Below are 8,373 nucleotides of genomic sequence, written 5' to 3'. Positions count from 1 at the left end.
GAGTGTTGGCAGGGAGGAGAAGGAAGGGAGAGGGAGGGGAAGGTGGGAAGGGAGAGGAGGGAGGAGAGGAAGAGGAGAGGGAGAGAGGGAGAAAGTCATACAATTTTCTGGGGAAATGAATGAAATGAGAGCATATCATGCTAAGCGAAATAAGCCAGACTTGGGAAAATAAGTGTTATTTGTTTTCTTGAATATGTGGAATCTAGAAGAAGGGAAAAAGGGTAACATTGGAAAGGGGGAGTATTTGGGAAAAGAAGGGGAATGTTAAGTATGTAAGGGGTGAATATGTGATAATAAAATATCTTAAAAAATAAGTGTCATCAAACTCACCTAAGAGTTGACTAGACATTGAGGATTTAGAAAACTCATAGTGGTTGAACTGAGTTTTTCGCTTCTCCTTGAAGCTCGGGAAAGTCAAGAGAGGGGGCTGAGCTAAGAGGGGGCTGACTTTGAGAGGACAGTGCCGTGTCTTTAAGCGCATGCTCAGCACAAATGCTCAGTGAGACTAAGGGCATTAACATCTCTAGCAATGACCCAAGGGAAAGAGTAACCTCATGTCTAAAAATCAAACTTTGTGAACACACTATCATCAAGAAAACTTACAAACTTCTCCTAAAGTCTAATTTCCTTAAACTGCTCTGGTGAACTTCCCTTACATGACAAAGATCAGGACACCAGCCACACTGTGATGTTTTGAAGATTGCCAGTATATTAGAACACAGCTAGGTTGAATAAATGGATTATAAAATATAATGACATTTTTATTACCAATACATAGGTCTTTTTTTTTTTTTTTTTTTACTTTCTTTTAATTTATTCTTTGTGTCTTTCACGGGGGCGGTTATCACCGGTGAAGGATAAATCTCATTGTGGAAGCTGCAGTGTGACACAGTGGGTCACACAGTAAACCCCTTTATCCATACATATTTACATGCAGGCATTCATCGCAAAGCATCACAGGTCTGGTTCAAGGCCCCTGGTCTCTGCTGTACTATAGATGCTGGGCCCTCACTGGGACTTTTCCTGGGCATCTTGATACTGCCCTATGTCTTGGAGATTCTGCAACCCTGGGTTTGCAGGACAACACCCCCCCCACCCCCGTGCTCCAGCAGATCACAGATGGGGTGAATGTTGGGGTGGGCCAACACATAACCCTGGCTCAGGGCCTAGGTGGTTGCAGGGTTGGTCAGCTCTCCAACTCTCCCGTCCTAACCACCAGGGTGAGCTCTCCAGCATTGCCCTGGCTAGTTCACCCCTTGCTGCAAAACCTGTTCTCCCATTTCCATGTCCTCAGGGTCGGCTCTCCCACACCTACACCTTCAGGGCCTGCTCTACTGTGCTGCCCAGAGGAGGTGTAGGGGCCACTCTCTGGAGTGCTGCAGCTGGTGAGGGACAGGACAGCTCTCCTGCTCTTATGTATGGCCTCAGGGCCATCTCTTCCCCCTGTCTCATGGGTAAATGGAGGCGGGGAAGGGGTGGAAGCCAATATAGGTCTTATAATTTTTATCTTTCATGCCTTTTTTTTGTTTTGTTCACACTAGTTCTTACTCTCCAACCCAAGGTGAGCTAGAATTCACTATATAATATGAACCGCTCTCAAACTTATGGCAATCCTCCTGTCTCACTCCGCCTCTCCAATTGTTAAAATTGCAAGAAAGACCACCAAATATATTAAACTTGATATTTAGATGTTATCCTGCTGAAGCATTCTTTTTCCTTTCCAAGTCCCCTGATCATTTCCCAGAAGATATCATGGACATTTGTATATTGGTATATTTGAGAGTTTGGGAGCTAAGAATAATTTTTAGCTTAAATACAATCAAGAGTCTTCCAGAAAGAAGAGAACATGTTTACCCAAAAGGAGAATAAGGCACTTTGGAAACACACTTTAAAACCCCAATGAAATGGATACTAAGATGTGGTTTCCAATATAATGAATGTATTCACCATGCTCTTCCAACCTCTGTTCTACCATAGGCCGCTGGGCAAAAAACCACTTCACTGGACACTAATGCTGTAGAAAACAATGGGTATCACTAGGACTCAGGTGAATACAACCTATTATCTAAGTCAGTCGATAACCAATCACGTCAGCATGACTTTATCTTTAGAGTCGGGATCGTCCCGGCACTCGCCTGCTTGTGGGAACCACGGGGATATGAACCCACATGGGCTTATGTTGCTAAAAGGAGGGACTTTATTGTCTGACTCAGAGGGACAATGACATATAAAGCTTTGTAGATGCATAAGCAGAACCAAGTAGATCCTTGTACGTCAAGTGGCTGTACATGTCAAATATATAAACCCTTATTCAACACATACAGGTAATCAATGTGTTTCAGGTCAAACTTGCAATAAACGCAGCAAAACAAAGTCAGTGTTTTCTCCAGCCAGGGTACAGTCTCTACTAAAGGATGAGGCGCTGAGATAATGGATGGGTGGTTACGATACAAGTGAATCTTCATCTGACCTCTGTTGTGGAGTTCCATAGTCGCCTTTAAAAAGCCCACCGAAAGGTCAACTGGGCTGTATCCTTAAACTAGGCCATCCCCTGTGATTCTCCATGAGATATTTGAGCATGGAATCAAAATGCCAAAGGGGCCTAATCTTTAAGGTGGTTGAGAGAAGAGGACCATGACTAGTGAGTGTTTATGCTAGCTGCCAGAACATAATAGTGGATTAAATTATTTACGCAAGTACCCTCTGGCTAACTACCTGTATTTTCTTCTGAGAAGTGACTAGGCTTGTCACAACTCTGTCCTAAGCAACAAAATTGAGTCTCAGACTAGATTTTGTGCTCAATGCAGATTGAGAGGTTAAAACAAGTGGCATGTCTACCATTCGTGGCACTGGCCACCACCATGAAACAACCCAGCCTGGATTTTGATATAATCAGTATCTGAATGAGCATCATCCCAGTTGCTTGGATTTGCTCTGTAAAACGTTGGGGCATATCTCATCAATAAAGTTATAATACTGAAGTCAGAGACCAGCATAGCTTAAAATCTAACCATGAACTCAAAACACTGCTATGTATCCTGAAAGGTTTCTCTCATGGAGGGAGCATTATTACTTTCAATTTGATGATACCCAAGAAAATGTGAAGCAGTGGCAAAAAGAGAGTCCTAATTTGTACCCCCTTTCTGAATTCACATTCTTTGTCATGACCTTGAAAGTATCACTCCCTGACCTCAACCATGCCCCATGCTTCAAGATTGGCTCTGTGTTTTCCTTTGACCAACCAGACACAAAAGAAGCAGAAGCTTAAAAAAAAATCTCAAGAATCCTGGCTCTTTCTCAGCATTATTTCTCCAACTTTAGCTTGATGATACACTGGGTCTAGCATGTTGGGGAATGTGATTTGGCCAAGAAGGACTGAGTTACCCCAGTGGCTCCATCCCACACCGGATGGCTGCAATCCATCAGTCCATCCAAGACCACAGTGACTGCCTCATTAAAACAGACTCATAGGCTAAGGCGGTTGTTCATCATTGGTTATCTGGGCTGCTCATTATGAAGCATTGTTGCAATGATGGATAAATGCTAGACAGTTTGTGAAAATTAAATCCAACCCAAAGAAACTTACATGAAAAGGATATAAGCAAGGATGCAGGGATGAAACGAACGTGAGGTCTAAATACCAGCAAAACAACTGCAACCCAGTCTTACCTTCCAAAGGCTTTCCTAGGAACAAAATGCCTGGAGAAATCAGGGTGCCTTCTCGCCATGTTGCTTTGTGCAAGTCCCAAGGAAAGCTAGGAGGCTGTACAGTTATCTCCCTTCATGTATCTCTAAACTATACAACCTACTACCTCAACCTGGGAACATGCCGTCACAATGGCTGGAAAGCTACCATGTCTTAGGCTCTGCAGTTTCAAGTTAGTCTTACAGAGGTCCTTCATGCTGTTGCCTACTTGGGCCACTCATAAGAAACAACACATTAGAGGGTCTGAGCAAGCAGAGAGGTAGAGAAAACACCACAGGGACCTTGGCTTGAGATTGCTCTATGGTAGGAGGGAGACAGATATTGGGGACTGGTACCCTTGAAACTTTATATTCATAGAAATTACAGTAGTATTATCTACTGGCTGTTCTGATCCAATACAGCAGACTCTGATATCCATTGAAGTAATAGAAAAATTGATCGGTGTCTAAACTTGATTATTGGGGAAAGAAGTTTTTAGAAAACATAAGTTGCTTGTAAAGCTAAAAATCTGAAATTTCTAAATGGTCAGTAAAAGAGGACACATGGATGAAGTCAAAACAGTGAGACAGTTGAACACAGTACTCTGAGCAAAGCAGAGAGAACATAGAAGCCAGGTCAAACCTGTAGACATCTATAACACAACATTCTCCTATTGATAAAATGTCCAATTTCCCAGAGTTATTTCAGTATTTTATAATATCTCTTTCCCTGATGATTTATTTAGCAGCCTGTGACAATGCACCTCTGTCCTTCTCTTTATAAAAGAATGAGATAAACTTCCCTGATGGAATTTTGAAATTTTAAAGCAACCCTTTCCTTCCTCCTCAGTCAGAGTGCAATGCCAGTGCGGGAGAAAGATTCACTCAGGAAAGGTGATTCCCTAACTCTAGGTCTGCTTGCCTGTGGCCTGATGTTTGTTCAGCCTATGGCCACCTCTCCTCACTGCCTAGCTGACCTCTCATTTCGACTTGTCATGAATGTGCTGGTGTGTCTGAACACACTGGGATCCTAACTCTGTCACACTGGGAGCCTAGCTCCGCCACACTAGTTCTGTTCAAAGAACTAATCTATCCCAAGGACCAAGTGGTGTTTGTTTATGCTCCTCTCCTCCCCTTGATGAGATGGGTATTCCAATTTTTCTAACTCTATACTTTTGTACAGTTTTCTAGTACAAAGCTTATTTTGGAGGGAGCCGCCTTAGTGGGATAAAAGCTACCTAGTTTCCTGACTGGTGGGGGAGACTGGGAGGTTATTATTTTTTACCAAGGAAACTTTCATGCATCCTTTAAACCTCAGTTCAAACAACTATTTGTCTGATTACCTCATAATTTTTAATCTAATCTTCTTCTTATTTCTTGAAATTTCTCCTTTGTGTCATTCACTAGACCCTGAGCTATACTGGTAACATCTAATACTACAACATGGGTACTACCTGGCACATGGAAGAAGAGGATAGACAGAAATATAGACAATAGAATATACATATATGTGTATCTATATAATCTTTTCTATAGGACATATGTATCTTTTATTTATTTAAATCAAAGCAAGAGTATACACGTGAATGGATAAATGGGAATATAAAAAGTCAAAAGAGAAGAGCTGAGTGATTTTTATACCCAGACCCTTGTTTTGCTAATGCTGAAACATCATTCCTGGTAAGATAGGTTTGCTATCAAGACTCCAGATGGGAGAAAAAGCACAGTGAGTGAACTCATCCTGACCAGGACACTCGGATTCCAGGATCTCATTTGAAAATTCACAAAGGATGTCTGAAATTTCTGCCTCTAGACAACCAGTTATATAAAAGATTTAAAAGTTGCTCTACCCAAAAAGAGAAAATATAATTTCTCTTTTTACTTGCAGTTTTTTTTTTAATTTACTCCGCATGGACAATTAAGCTGATAGTATAAACACAAGAAAGATACAGGCAGGGAAAGGGAAGAATTATTGGAAGAGGATGCAACAGGAAAGGAAATGCTCTGAATGTTCTGATGGACCAGAATGTTGGCAGATCAATCATGCAACGCATCGGACAGCTAGACAGTTCTATAAATACCTGCAGATCCAAACACGGTTTCCTCTAGCTTTGTTCTGGAGTCCAAGGCTCCAAGCAGCTGGTCTGAAAACACTAATGGTTTCCAATATTCTGCTCTTTGGGTTGTGTGGGTTTTTCATGTTTATTTGCACTGATTTTAGCCCATTATCATGTATTAGCGCAATTATAGTTCATTACGTAATTAGTGTAAATATTTACGGGCATGCAATAACAACATGCAATTAAGATATGGGATGATGTCATAAAAATTCTTATTTAAAAGTGACAGCAAAACTATTAAACATATTCACAGCAGTTATGCATCTTTAGCTTTATCTTTTATAGCCTCGCAGCTTTAAAAAAGTATCTCCCGTAGGTACTCTTGAGACGTGGAACATTGATCCCAACAGACTAAATATTAAAGTTTTCATGGCTGACAGCATCTCAAGCAATGCAGACACTCTCTATTAGTGAGTACACGCTTTACCTGATTAGATATTGGGGAGCTGAGCACAGGCTTTGATTAAAATGTGATTCATTAAGGGTTGCGTCTCTGCAACACCCATACAATCCTGTGAGGGGTTAGGGAACCAGAGTCATGGAAAAGAAGTTCGAGTCATGTATTTGTCATTGAGCAAAGTGATAAACACAAAGTATGCATCTATAACGTTTGTTGAATGAATGAATGAGTGGATTAGTAAACCTGAGTTTTTTCTAACTTGTGGTTATACCCAAAATAAAATGTAGCCTTTTCTTCAATCACGTTTTATTAGCTCTCATGCTAGATACAAAGATGTCCATGAAGAACCACTCGTGTTGACTTCTGTGCAAGATCCCAGTGCCATCTACAGTTATTGTCAGGGGTGAGAGGCTTCTAAACTAGAGAAACCAGGTGCTAGCTGAAGAAATGAGGTATCGTCATCATAAGACAGGGATTCAGAAGACTCAACAATAGGTAGAATGACAGCGAAACAAATTGAAAAGAGAAATCACGTTAACTTAAGATGTAAAGTGAACCATGCCACACCATGTGACTTTCTCCCCCTGTTAAAAGGCACAGGGCAATATTTTGAAATGGAAATGAGAAAAAAAATAATGTTTCATTTATTTTTCATCATAGCCTTGAAGGAAGTAAATTATTCAGCATCCTTACTGAAGACTCAAGGTACAGATCATTGCATTGTGCTATTTTGAAACATTTAAGATAGACACGAAAGTGTGCTACATGTGTGACAAACCCATTTAGTGAAGTTTATTTTGTGGTCCTTGTATTTCTTCTGCGACTTTTGTTCATCTTCTATTGGGCTTCTATTTAGTGATAGGTATTTTTTCTGCTGTGGTGCACAGAATGGCATCTCCATCATCTAAGTGGCTGTTTATTCACTTCTCAGGCAGCGTGTGATCAGACTTTTCAAATAAGGGCGCCTAGGAAATGGTGGTGGGTTGTTGTTCCTGGTTTTTCTTTTCATATTTCCTCAAGTTCCCAAATTCCCTTGAGATTTTCTTGTTTGTTATTCAGCTCGGCTTAGATGTCAGGAATGATTCAGGGATACATTCGAACTCATGATCCTCATGTGTGTCCCTCCTGAGTACAGGTCTAAGGGTAGATGAAGTACTCACAACATTTGCTCTTTAGTCAACACAATTTAACAATGTTAATGTTAAAAATGCTTAATAGAAGAGAATATAAGAAACATTAATAAAAAAAAAAGAAATGCTTTCAAAGCCAGCTGACCTCCCACAGCCTGATGGCACAGGCCGAGCTGTTGGGTCAGATGTAATTTTTAGAATAAGATTTTTTTTCCCCCTCCGAGTTTGGAAAAGTTAGACTGTGCTCAAGTATGAAGTCTTCATGGATATATATTTAGCAGTGAAGAGTTGGGGATTTTTGCTGAGTTTGTTTTCTGCTCAATTTCCTCATGTCAAAGTGGCTGCTGAATTTTTGTTTTCAGAGCCTTTTTGGGAGATGCTTGACATTATTTCACTTTCTGCTTCTTCCTGTAGAATACTTGGTGCACTTGGGGGGAATCCCAGAGGAACACTTAGCATTGAGGAAAGACCATTCATTCATTCATGAGCATGGCAGAAGGGAAAAATACTGAGTTTCATCATCGTGTAAAATATTTAATATCCTGTTTCTTGTGGCCAGTAGCCAGAGGCTTTGGGCTTCCTCCTACAATATGTTCTAACCAGATGAATCAAATGTCTGAAACTTTTAGAGATTTTGAAAGAATAATGTGCCCCCACCCCCTTGGGCTAGTCGATTTACAAAACCTCCTTCAAAGAAGAAAAGGAAATCTAGCAACCCACTTATAGTTGGATATTGTTCCTATATAAGCATCTCTGAGAGCTCGGGGTCCCTGTGGTTCCAACGCCCCCATCCATGGCACACGTCACTGCAGCAGGCTAGGGGAATGATGGATGCCAAGTGATGCTGCTCCCTGTCTCAAACACGCAGAGGTGCCCACTTAACCCTGTGGCCAGTTCACCCATTCCAGCCACTCCAAAGAGGCCTCATAAGCCAGGTCAAGTAGATTGTTTGTAAAGTGGGCGCATAAATGCCTGGGGCAGACGGTCCACAGGACACACATCAGTAAGGACAGCCCTTCTCGTCCAGATTAATGTTCCA

Source organism: Microtus ochrogaster, chromosome 5, assembly GCF_000317375.1.
Source record: "Microtus ochrogaster isolate Prairie Vole_2 chromosome 5, MicOch1.0, whole genome shotgun sequence".
In the NCBI taxonomy this organism is placed as follows: domain Eukaryota; kingdom Metazoa; phylum Chordata; class Mammalia; order Rodentia; family Cricetidae; genus Microtus; species Microtus ochrogaster.
Note: the sequence above shows the minus strand (reverse complement) of the source record.